Below are 13,091 nucleotides of genomic sequence, written 5' to 3' on the forward strand. Positions count from 1 at the left end.
CAAGTCTTGCTATGCGAACACATAACAAAAATTAACAGCTCTTAGAGACACCACCTCTTCACACTAGGTCCCATTTCCTTATCGATTCTTTTAATTCCAGTGTGATTTTCTTACATTAGTACTCATTCCAGTTATTCATAAAATATGAATCATGTAACTAATTATTTTGTATTTGTCATATAAATTATTCTAAGGTCCACGAGGGCTGCAGTTGTCTTCTTTTTTGGCAAAACTCTTCATCCTAAAACAGATTATATAATCAAAAGTTGGTAAACATTTGCAGAATCATGATTCTTTCCACGTGAAGATTGACCTTGAGTTTGATTTTATAGATTAATTATTGTTGGGCTCTTATTTTTAATTGTGAAAGAGAACAAAGACCAAAAAATAGTATCTGTATAATGAGGAGCAGGAGTGCAGATGAATGTAAATCCCTGATGGTAATATGAGTTACTAGAAAAGTCAGTTAGGCAATTTTAATTTGGAAAAAAAAAGTTAGTATGGAGGAGAAAAAATATTTTAAACTAAGAGACCAAAATCTTAGGAGTAATGAGCTATTTATATGCAAACCTGAACTAGGTATGGAAAGTGAAAATTCTTGGGAAGCTTGATTTAAGCTGGTAGCCATAGAAATAGAGCATTGAATTTCAGAAAAAAAAGCTCAATCTAAAGTTGAATCACACTGAAACCTTACCAAAAGAAGCATAGTGAAGAAAGAACAAGTTTTAATGGGGAGCCGATATTTGGGGACATCAATGACCTACTTCCTATTTTCTCTCAGGACAATTCTAGAATCAGCCTTCTGCAAGTGCACATGTGTTAACTATTTTGTTAAGCCAGGTCATCGTAGGTTTGGATTCAGATAAAACCAATTGGTATTAGAAAGTTAACCATTAGACTTCAGCAGAAAGAACTGAGTCTCTCAAACAGAGAAGATTCTCAAACAGAAGTTTCTTTGGGAAAGGGCACTAAGATAGTGTTAATGTAGTGACTTTATAAACTATAAATGAAGAATGAGCTAAGAGGAAAGCTTGTTCATATACAAAATTAGGGCGTTGGAGACGGATCTATTCCATTTACACTCTGCATTTTGAGGGACCCCTCTTTTTATAATATGATATATGATGTCCTAGCTGTCTCAGGCCTTTCCTCACATTAGTTTTGGATTATTTAGGGAAATGGCTTTTGGTTTATATTTGTTTGCTTCATTCCTTAAATAAATAAATTACTTCCCCAATGAGTAAAATAAATTCCATGTTTTAAATCTCAACTTATTTTCTCAGCCCATGAACAATCTACAATTTACCAAGCTATTTTGGACATGTGCTTTAAGTATATTCCCTGTTTCTTTCTCTACTACTTATACTCTTCGTGATGTGTATCTGTGTATTTTCAGTCTGATGATGATTACCTATCAATATTTTCAGCTGAAGAAACTCCTGTTGGTTTTAGGCCTGTATATCCTACTGTTTCTTTTCGGTTCTAATTTCCCACAGGAACTTGAAATTGAATAGATCCAAAACTGAACTCATCTCTGTCCTTTGCCAAGCTTTTTTTGTCCAAATGGAACCAATTTCATTTCCTATGATTCCTAACCAATGAATGCTACACTTCATTCTGTTGTTCATTTTGGGAACCTGAGAGTCATGCTTGATTCCTCCCTCTGTAAATGTCATTGTTAAGCTTTAGTGAAGCTACCTGCTATCTAAATAGCCTTCAACCCTAGTCTCTTTTCTCTGTCTCTGCTCCTCCACAATTATGTCTTGTTAAATTATTAAAATTACCATATCATTCACATAAATTGATTTACTTCTAGCCCTTCTACTTTCTAACTCGTTCTCTATATAAACTCTTGGGTGATTTTTTTTCAGACTCTTAGAATTCATGTACCTCACATGCCTCACACTATTTTCAAGGCATTACTAATTTATTTGTTGCTATTTTTTCAGTACTGAGAATGGAATTCAAATTCATGCTCATGCTAGGCATGTGTTCTTCCCCTGAGCTACATGCCCAGCCCATATTTGTTGACTTTTAAACACAATCTATGCTCTGTTGTACGATTTAGCCTTGCCTTACAATTCTAGTCTAATTGCTCTGTGTGGCTCCTTCTCTACATGCTCTTACACAATTGACAGTGACCTATTTTCTTTTCCTTTTAGCTATGTTCCATTTTCTCTGATACCTGCTGGTGTGGTACTTGTTCTTTGCTCTTTGTGTGCTTACAATCTGCTCATTATCCACGTCTTAGTTTATGTTCTAATTGCTTCAGAAAGCCTTCTATTTCAACCATAACGACTCATGTTATTTTAGTGTTTATTTCACCATGCTGTGTTTAAGTATTTGAAGGTCTTTGCTTTCTATAAGAATCTTGACTCTTTATTGAATGTACATTAACTGCTGCCCACCATTATATTACCAAGAACTTGCTTAGTACTGAATAGCTACTCCTAAAACCTGCTCAGATTCAATAGGTAAACGGAAAAACACTGGTGATCCCACAAAGCCCAAAAAGTGAATTCCAAACACAGGGATACACAAATATCCCTCATTAAATTCATTGGATCTCAATACAAAACATAAAGATGGAAAGGGGACTCTTGGGGAGGAGAGATGATTGTAATAGGCATGAGGTAGATAAGTGATATTGGGGAGCTAAAGTAATCAGAACTGTTCCCTATTGATAGTCATTCAACAATGAAGCAAACTATATCTATTTAGATTGCTTTTCAATTTTAAATCACAGTACATCTATCAGAAATATATCAAACAGAGGTCTATTGGTCTCCCATAATGAGGTGATCAGAAATAGGTAGGTACTTAAATGGATTCAGTGGCTAGCAGTATCAACTCAGAAATTTGAATATTCTTCTTAGCATTTCCTCAGATATGCACATTTCAGCAGGAAGAAGAGAAAGAAGAGATAATGGCTGCTTCAAGGAGACAATATCTCTTTGAGAAACTTGAGGACTAGAGCTGTGCTATGTAATCATGTCCTATGGATGAGAGGTTGGGGTTCAGACAGGCAATAGAGCATGTCTGCCACATTGAGCATGGAGAGGTAAATTGGCAAGTTGCACTAGATAACATTGTTTCTTGAAGAATAATCATTCAAGTAATAGGTGATAGTATGGAGTTATAGTGACAAGGAACCATTTGGGCCTGATTTTTACTCTGGTCATTGTGACAGATTTTGTGATTCTCTCTGTTGATTCATAATCCTTCACATTAGAACCTTAAAGTGAAAATAAATACTGGGAGTTGGTTATAAGTTCTTATTGGTCTTATGTAGAGAGAAAACAAGGTTGGATTCAGGAATGTCTCTCCTTTCCTTTATCTTCCATTCTTAGGTTTAAAAATAGTGGCTGAAAAGAAAAAAGTGGGAATATAGAAATATATAGGGATGGTAGGACAAAGGTAGTTTAATGAATCTATGCTGAAACTTAATGCCTTAATTGTTATGCACAAAGTTATTTTTAATTCACTGGCATAGAATTTTGTAAAAAATGCAAAATAAGTTTAATTTTAGATAATTTAATAGAGCATTCAAATTTAAGATTATTCTTTAACACATTATATATATATATATATGTCTACTCTAATATGTGATATTTTACACATACAACTTAATTATAATACAAGGTTTACTTCCAACACTTTGAAGGTGCTATTGCAGGCTGTTTAGGATAGTAAGTTATACAAGTTGATTGTTAGTTGATCAAACCATGGTCATATCAATTACTAGTCTATTTTTATCACAAGAATATAAATCCTAGGTGTAACAAATATATATGATTCTATAGAAAGATAAGATAAAATAGATAAGGTCTTGGAAAACCTTGGAGATATACAGAATATGGCACTTAAAATGTTTTTATTATTTCTTTTTTTTTTTTCTGAGAACATTGCTAAATAGAGGAAAACTTTTATTTTCTTTCTTTTTTTTACATTTTTTATTGAAAAATAAAATCATTCATATTACATCTCAATTGCTATTCCATCCCGTGCATCCTCCCATTCCTCCCTCCCCTCTCGCTTTCACCCCATTTCCCTTCCCTATGACTGTGACTGATGGGGACCATTATTTCAAAGATACATTTACAATGAGACAGGTTAACTCCTAGCAACTCCCGCCTACCTCAAGGAAGATGCTGAGCATCAAAGAACCTCCTTATGGAAATGGCTTCAAATGTAGCAAACAAGTTGCTGGACAAAATTTCCTCATTTCTACCACAGATAGAATTCTGCCAAAAAAGAGGTAATGTTGGATGCAAGCAGAGGCGATGGCCAAACTCTGCTAAGACAGGGTAAGCAAGTCATCAATAGTGCCTGCCTCACAAATATGTCTGTCAGGTATATTGGGCCAGAAGGCTGAAGATGATGCTTCAAGGTTCTAGAGAGTTTTGGGTGACTGTTCAGGCAGCAAACTGTCTCTGTCATCTTCTCATTTGGAACGCTACTAACCTGCACTCCTGTTATACTCAGGTAATCAATTTTATTCCTTCTCAAGTCTCTGATGGGGTTGAAGACCACACAGTTTAGTTTTACAATTAAACTTAGTTGTTTAGGGGTTAAAATGGTTTTACATCTAGATAGATGTTTTAAGTTGATAGTGATGAGATATGATACATATTAATTTACGTTCAGAATTATAAACTCACCAACATAGAAAAGATGGTTTCTTCAAGGCTTCCAAATACAAATAGCCAAAACACTATTAATGTAACTTATATATATAATTCCTGTTTGTTTCATGGTTCTTCTAGTTCTAGGTAGTTTATTGTATATATTTGTAATAATACAAATGTATATGTAAAATATTTAATAATTTTAAGAGAACCCTAAAGTGTGTTTGCTCTGTGACTTTTGATCAGACTAAGTTGTAAAAACTTTGTCTATAATTTTCTATATTTTGTGATCTTACAGACCTTATTGTAAGTAAATAAAAACAAGAACACTCTTCATGTGTTTCTTATATTTTGGCATATTTTTCTAATAGCTTGCCCAGCTGAACATAGAAATAAAGTAAAATTATCATCTTCAATGTCTAGATTGTCCAGTAGAATGGGCACCAGTAATAGGTGTCTAGTCAAGTTTATTTCTTATTTAATACAACATGAGATACCATTTTTATCATTGTACATCTTCTAATGTGTAAGAGCCCTCTTTGTAATGGCTTTCCAATTGGGCAGTACAAAGTAAAACATCTCTATTACCACAGAAACCTCATTTACAGTTCACCTTAAGAGAGCTTTGCTTATATTTACCTAAGCAGTTTCAAGTATTTTTCTCATAATTATGTACTATCTTTCTTACAAATGAGCAAGTGCCACATTTCAGCAGTAAACAGTTACTTTACAATGTGTTTTGTAACAACTGCAATTGCTTGTTTCTTTCTTTTTATTTCATGCATTTTACTGATTTTCTAGTGTTAGGGTTTTAAATTCCAAAAGCTCTTACTATTGCAGGATGACATTTCCACTTTTGTTTATCATGTAACCTCATGTTTAACAGGCAAGATTGATAAAATAGATATTTGGGCTAGTGGAGAAAAATATGTCACATCTTTGAGAGAGTTGCTATGGAAAGCATTCAGATTGCATCATTTCTCACAATTTGGGTTAGAAACTACATTACTACTGAAAACTAATATAGTGACTACACTAAAACTGTCAATCACACAGATAAATTTATGCAAAATCTTTATGTATTTGGAAGCTGTTTTAAAGCAATAAAATCTTCAATTCAGTTTGAAATTGTGGAATGTTAAGTAAAATAAGTTCCTTGGAAGAACTTTATTTTAATAATACACCTTTGTAGATTTACTTTAAAGAAAGAAACACACACATAGGAGTAAACTAGTTTTTACTCCAGAACCTCAGGTTAGAACATAGATTGCCTATGTAGGGAAATATTTTATTTTTCTGATCATGTTCCATATGGAATCCATGGTAACACATAAAGCCAGAGATTTGAGCCCCTCTAGCTTTACTTCTTTGTCTTTAACTTCTAGGAACAGATATGCATTTGTGAATAAGATAATATTAGATGTTTCCAGATTTTGGCTATTATGAATAAAGCCACTTTTGAACATTAAAAAAATATTAGATGTGATATTTACAAATTACTGTGAGAGAACTGTAAGGATTAGAAGCAAGGACTGCCATCTTGCTGGTGCCTCTGATGGCACTGTCATGAGAATTCATTTCTTCAATTTTCTTATTTCTATTCCAGGACTCCTCCTTAATCTACCAATGCGCATTAAAGCTGAGTGGCTTATATGTATGTTATCAACATCATGAGGAAAATACTTAATACTAAGTATACGTTATATAGTCTCATTTCTTGGTACTAAGTGACAGCTTGAAAATTCCTACCCATGTGAAACTTATTTTCTGGAAACGAGATAATAGGAGACAGACATTAACAAGGTGTTTTTAGTTTAGTTTGGTTTGGGTTTTTTTTCCCATGAGGTTGTTTGTGTGATGTAAAAACATAAACATGAAATGAATTGAGATTGCATATATGAGTCCACATCAGAAAATAATTATTACCATTGAAATGTGGTGGTCAACGCCAGGGTAGTAATAATTATTGCATATCGCAAAATAGAAGATAAAAGAAAACAGAAAAGGCAGAGTAAGAAAGGCAAACCATTACTCTGCTCAAAATCTTTCAAAATTAAAGTTGAAGTCTTCATTTGCATTTCCCTGATGACTAAAGACATTTATCATTTCTTTATGTGCTTCTGGGCCATTTGAGATTCCTCTGTTCAGAATTCTCTGTTCAGCAATGTGCCCCATTTTTTCATTGTGTTATTTTGTTTGTTGATGTTTAATTTTTTGATTTGTTGATATATTTTTCATTTAGCCCCCTGTTAGATGTAGGGTTGGTAACTTGGGGTGGGTAAGTCAAGGAGCTCCTCTTTTCTGAGGAATAGGAAAGAAGGGTAAGGGAGGTTGGGTGGGGCTGGGTGGAGAGGAGGGAGGGAGCTTTGACCGGGGTGTAAAGTAAATTAATTAATTAATTAAAAGTTGTCTTTTGCCTAAAAGACCCAATATTGGATTAAATTCTATACATCTCCAGATTAATTGTCTATTATGCACCTGTTCTCTTGACCCTTTCCTGCCTCGCTGATCCCCTTTAGCTGCCAAATGTTAAGCATGCTCCAACCCTATAAGATTTTTTCCTAATATGGTCCTTCTGGACTACTTGCCTTGCAATTGTGCACGTGCTTCAAGTTTTCCGAGCCTTTATATTTTATTACAATATCATCCTTTCAGCCAAACTTTTTTGATGGCCACACTTAGTTTTTTCAAGTTTATTTTTATTTTTTATCATGATATTATAATTTTACAAATTTATGAGGCACAGTGAGTTTGGAAATGTATTTACATTGGGAAAATGGTCAAATTAGGCTAATTAGCATATCTTTATCCTTTAAACTTTCATTCTTCTTTATGATAGGTATATCCACCCATGATATTCCATTAGAATAGAGTAAAAATAAATACTGAAACCATTCAGAGACTTAGTGTGGCTTATGTGAGAATGATAAACATGAATATGAGAAGAACAACTAAATTTCTTTTTAGTTTGAGGTCAAAGACAGCAAGGTTTAATAGCAGATTATATTTAGATATGAGATAGAATCAATAAATATTCCATACATTTTAACCTCTCCAAATAGAAGATGAAGTACATATTTACTGTATTGGTAAGGTGGTACCCAAAAGCAACATGAATTATGAAGAGATGTGATAGGTTTTGTTAAAGCAGCTATGATGCATTCAATCAGAACTGTGCACTAGAAAGAAGGATATATATACAAAATCTTGTGGTTATATGAATCTGAGGAATGGCTCATAATAGTTGCTTAGGATGCAAAATTGAGACTTCTAACCATAAAAATACAGCTGCTTCTTCTTTTTCTTCTTCCTTTTCATATTGCTCAAATGGTATTTGTTCTGTTGTTGTTTTGTCCTTGTTGTGTTTTATTATTGTTGCTATTCTGTTAATTGAACTCTGGGACATGTATATTCTACACAGAGGTATGCCCATCTCTGTCTTCTTAATTTTGTCTCTTTTATGTACATATTTTTAATTTCCTTTTTATTGGTTTCAGCTACCCATAAGACACCTCAGTCTTTATATTCATCACATCTTTTCTCTTTATATCCAGAATTGTATTTTTAGTAACTATCATTTCCACCCACATATCCTATAGGCTTCTGAATGCCTAATGGAAATGCATTTTAGCCATAAAACACATTTCCCCTTATTTTCACTGTATTCACATGGCTAACATAATTGTCTCTGAAGCTAGAAATGTGAGAATTAAGTTCTACCATCCTTTAAAATTTACTAAATTATGTATAAAATTGGCTACCAAATTCAATTAATTTTATTTTTAAAATTACTGTAGGATTTAACCCCTTTCTTTATCCTCATTTTCAACCTCATGCCAAAATTCTCTTTAAAATTAATATTCTGGCTTCCTTTTGATCCCAATGATATTTTTCACCATTTTGAACCCTGATAAATAATATTTAACTAAATGTTATATTTTTAAAAGCACACTCACTTTTTCAAAAAGAAAACATATGATAAATACGTACAATCTAGCCTTGATTTCAAGTAATAAAAGCATTAGTTTTATAAATATTAGCTGTTTTGTATTTAAAGGGGTACAGACATGGGATCTTCAGAAAAGAATTTTGAATTATCTGTTCACTAATATGATTTGAAAGGGAATCTCATGCAAGAATTGGGGGATAGAAGGACCTGGAGGGGAGAGGAGCTCCACAAGGAGACCAATGGAGCCAACAGATCTGGGCCCCAGAGCTGGGGAGCTGCAGAGGCTGATGCAACAACCAAGTCCATGCATGGTGAGGACCTAGACCCCCTGCTCTGAAGTAGTCAATATGCATCACAGTCTCTTTGTGGGTTCTATAATATGGGGAATAGGGGCTACCTCTGACATGGACTCTGGTGCTCACTAATTGATCACTTCCCCCTGGCAGGGTGGTGTTCCCAGGCCACAGAGGAAGAGGATGCAGGCAGTGCAGATGAGACTTGATAGGCTGGCTTCAGATGATAGGGGAGGAGGGCTCCTCCTTTTTGAAGACTAGGGGAGAAAGGAAGGGAGATGAAGGAGGGAGGGTGACACCCAGAGGGTAGGAGGGAGGGCTACAATCTGGATTCAAAGTGAATTTATTAAAAGTAAAATATTCTAACTTTTGTAATTCACCTTCTGAAAATTACTGGAGACTGTTTTATGCTTATCAGCAGACCTTTAGACTCATTTTATAGTTGTACCTTGTGTTTACTCGTGATGTGTTCCATGTTTGCTTATGGAAAAAATGAAATGTGGGTGGATGTTAGGTACTGAGTGTCTTTGGATTGTCTCAGATTTCTAAATAATAACAATTTCTGCCTTTAAAGTTGTGTAAAAGAATGTAAGCTGTGTAAAAATTGAAGCTATGTAAAGAGATGATGCTAATATGCAACTAATTCTTTTGTTAGAGGCTGCCAATAATATAATAGTAATACATTTTATACATAAATATTATAATATAAAATAGCAAATGATTCTAAATTCATCAGTCCAACATTTCCAATTTAGAGTAGTCTATTTTTAATATCTTTCATGAAAAATACATTTTTGCAAAGTTAGTAATGAAATTCAGCATCATCAATAATAAATATTTATTTTTCCTCAGAGATTTGATATAATTTCAAAAAATATGTTTGTGCTCTGATTCTGCATAAAACTCAACTGTATTTGTCTGTTTAGTCATTTATTAAAGAACAGTTCACTTCAGCTTGGTCTTCAACTCAAAGCAGTCCTCTTGCTTCAGTCCCCAGAGTGAAATTCTGGACATGTGACAGCACAGTTGGCTTGAAATCAACTCTATTGTGTGGGAAAGTCATAGAGCACCACCTCTCCCTCCTCATGCATTTATCTTTATTGCACAGATATTATTGGTGCTCATCATATTTAACTCATAAAGGTTAAAACTTCAGATGATACTAAAGTCACCAATTCAACAGTCTTAATTCAGAGTGGTCTATTTTTACTCTCCTTCATATAAAATTAACGTTAGAGTACACCTTAATAAGTAAAATTAGAGACTCCTTTAGATATACTTCTTTAGGCACTACAAAGAAAATTATTTGGCCCTTCAGGGGAGAGTTTTATGCATATTACCAGACATTTTCATTAGTACACTGCTGAGACCTAACCTTCCCAACTGATAAGAGGTATAAAATTCTTATCAATAGTCAGTAGGATAATAGAGTATTTCGCATATGAAAACTCTTGTCCAGGGAGTGTGGTGATCTGTGAGAATATAAAGGTTAGGAGTAATGGCTTCCTGCTTCACTCTGTTTCATCGTCTCTAAAGTAATTAGAATGTTTCTAAGCTAGCAGGAATAGTATGCAAAGGAAGCCTATTGGAACCATGTCATGAGTGATTTACTGATGTAGAAAATTACATGGTGGTGCTGCCAAATAGCCATTTTCATTCTAACCTAGTCCTGTGGTTCTGAGCTGTGTTTTACAACTACATCAGATAAATATTTCCACATAAAATTTACTCATGGGCAAAAATATCTACAATTAAAACTTACATTTGTACCCTAATGAAAAACTAAAGACTACCACTAGATTTTTCTTTATTAAAAAAAGTGTTCTGCTGCCTAATATTAAATAAATTCTGGCTGTGGGCATGCATAACTTTAATCTCAGCACTGAGAAATCAAAGGCCGACAGAACTTTGTGACATTGAAGCTAGCCTAGTTTATATAGGAACCCCCAAATCAACCAGAGCTACATAATAAAACACTGTCTAAAAAACAAAAACAAAAAAATTAACAATAACAAAAATGGAAAATTCCTTTACTTGGTTTAATTAAAGCAACAATGACATTAACAGTGCTTATTATATTATTTTGAATCATGTTAATATTTTCCTTTTTTCTTGCATCTGCATCATTCACATACTTTACAAATATTCAATAAGATGTTATGATTAATTTTGGACAGTTGGCTATTTTGGTAAATGAATAGAATCATCATTTGTGTTTTTATTGGCATACTACATGTTAAGAATATTTGGCTTTATTAATTTGTAGCAGAGATTTTTATGTAAAGCAATTATATAGTGTATATTGAAAAGATATAGGATAGATAAATATTAATGGGATTTGTAAAATTTAGTCTTTCTACATTAATGTAAGTATGCACATACAGGCAAGTCAAGCAATTCTGACTGATATACAATAATAGATTTTTGGTAGCCCCACCTCCGTAATATGGAAAGCCGTGGTCATTTTAATTGCAGAAAAGAGCCTTTTTCAGGTTATTTGTTGTGTGTAGAAAGATCAGATACTTGATCCCAGGAGATTCTCAAACCCTTACCACTGCTAGCTACTTCTCACCCAGAGGACAACAAACCACATCTACAGTCCTACATACCATATCCTGTTTTTGTGATACTTCTGAACCAATGTCATTTAATAGTTTTGGTTTGCTTTTATTTGTTTTTTTATCTCTCTAGCTTCTCTGTGAATATCCTCTAGATTGTGTCATAACTTCTGTCTTTGGTATCACCTTTCACATTCACAGCAGACCTTTGTGAATAGTTAATTGCCTATTTTTAATATAATTTATTAACAATTTAAACACTTCAAAGTTTTTTCCATCTTTAATATCTCTAGCATACGTTACTAGGATAGATATGCATGGATACTATGTTTTTAAGAAGAAAATGGAGGTTGTGATTCCTTGAGGTACATGCTGTCTTGCTAAGTAGCCAGAAAAGAAGTAACAATATATTGAAGCCTCAGCCAGTGTTACAGGCTCCAGCCAATCTGTCATCAGAACACTCAAATAATCGCAAACTATTTAAATTAATTAGGAAATCAATTCTACATTCAAAGCAGTAATTATTGTGGCTTAAATACACTCCAATGTTCAAAATCACACTTAAATTCACCAGATCTCCAACTATGGTAGTCACTGCATTGTTCCGTTTCTATTAGTAGTATATGTTATAAAGAATTTAAAGTAACTAGGATGGATCATAGGCAAGCAGCTTCTGAGGTTATATCTTGCATTGCATAGGTATAGGGATCTTTTCCGTACAAACTCTGTACCTTTAACACTTGTTTCTTCCTCACTTCCTTCTATTTTTCACTATAGCCCTCGCTAAGAGTGGTAAGCCACCTGTATACCACAGTGGGTAATGATCTTGACTCAAAATTTCCTCTGTGAAACCTATTAATCCATTACTTTAAAATTATTTACTCCCACTCAATTTTTCATGACATGGGTATAATTCAAGCCAGATTAGTGACCAAAATATAATCTGAATGGCCTCTGGTTATTGACAGAGTATTTGTTGCCTGGGAAGCTGCAAAAACCAAAATTCCACATTCTGTGCTTCTCTCTACCTTTCTTTCTTATGAATTCCTACCATAATTGCTCATGAAGCTCTGTTTATGGCATGTGAAGGTTTTTCTAGCCCAAAGTTACAAACTCTTCCACATTCTTCATATAAATTATTTCCAAAGGTTAAAAAAATAAACAAAAAACAAAACAAAACAAAACAAAAACAAAAACACACCACATGATAGGATTATCACTGTGATGTCACCACTTCTTTTTGAAAACTAATCTATTCACATTGCATCCTAATTGTTACCCTTTCTCTTATCCTCCAGTTCCCACCCTCCCTCCCACCTCTGCCCCATTTCCCCTCCTATACCCCTGATGTGGGTGGAGGGCCCTTTTCCCCTATCTGTTCAGTCACAGTCGATCAGATTCCATCAGGGTAACCTGCATCCCCTTCTTCCCTGTGGCCCCAAGGCCACCCCAATAAATGGTGGCAATCAAATCGCAGGCACCAGAGTTCATGTCAGAGACAGTCCCCTCTCTCTCCCATCCCCATACACATGGAGCATGAACTGTCCATGTGAACAGGGGGTCTAGAAATTCTGCAGTATCTGTACGTAGGGGGCCTACACAAACTGATGCACCAACCAAGGATAATGCATGTCCCGACTTCTTTTTTTTCCTTTTTATTAAT

At 34.3% G+C, this 13,091-nt stretch overlaps 1 protein-coding gene across 10 annotated transcripts in view; it reads left to right on the top strand.

Moving 5' to 3' along the window:
• Positions 1 to 13,091, top strand: part of Dmd (dystrophin) — a 2,465,896-nt gene that overhangs the window by 1,891,589 nt on the left and 561,216 nt on the right. The window lies entirely within an intron of this gene.

Source organism: Acomys russatus, chromosome X (genome assembly GCF_903995435.1).
Source record: "Acomys russatus chromosome X, mAcoRus1.1, whole genome shotgun sequence".
In the NCBI taxonomy this organism is placed as follows: domain Eukaryota; kingdom Metazoa; phylum Chordata; class Mammalia; order Rodentia; family Muridae; genus Acomys; species Acomys russatus.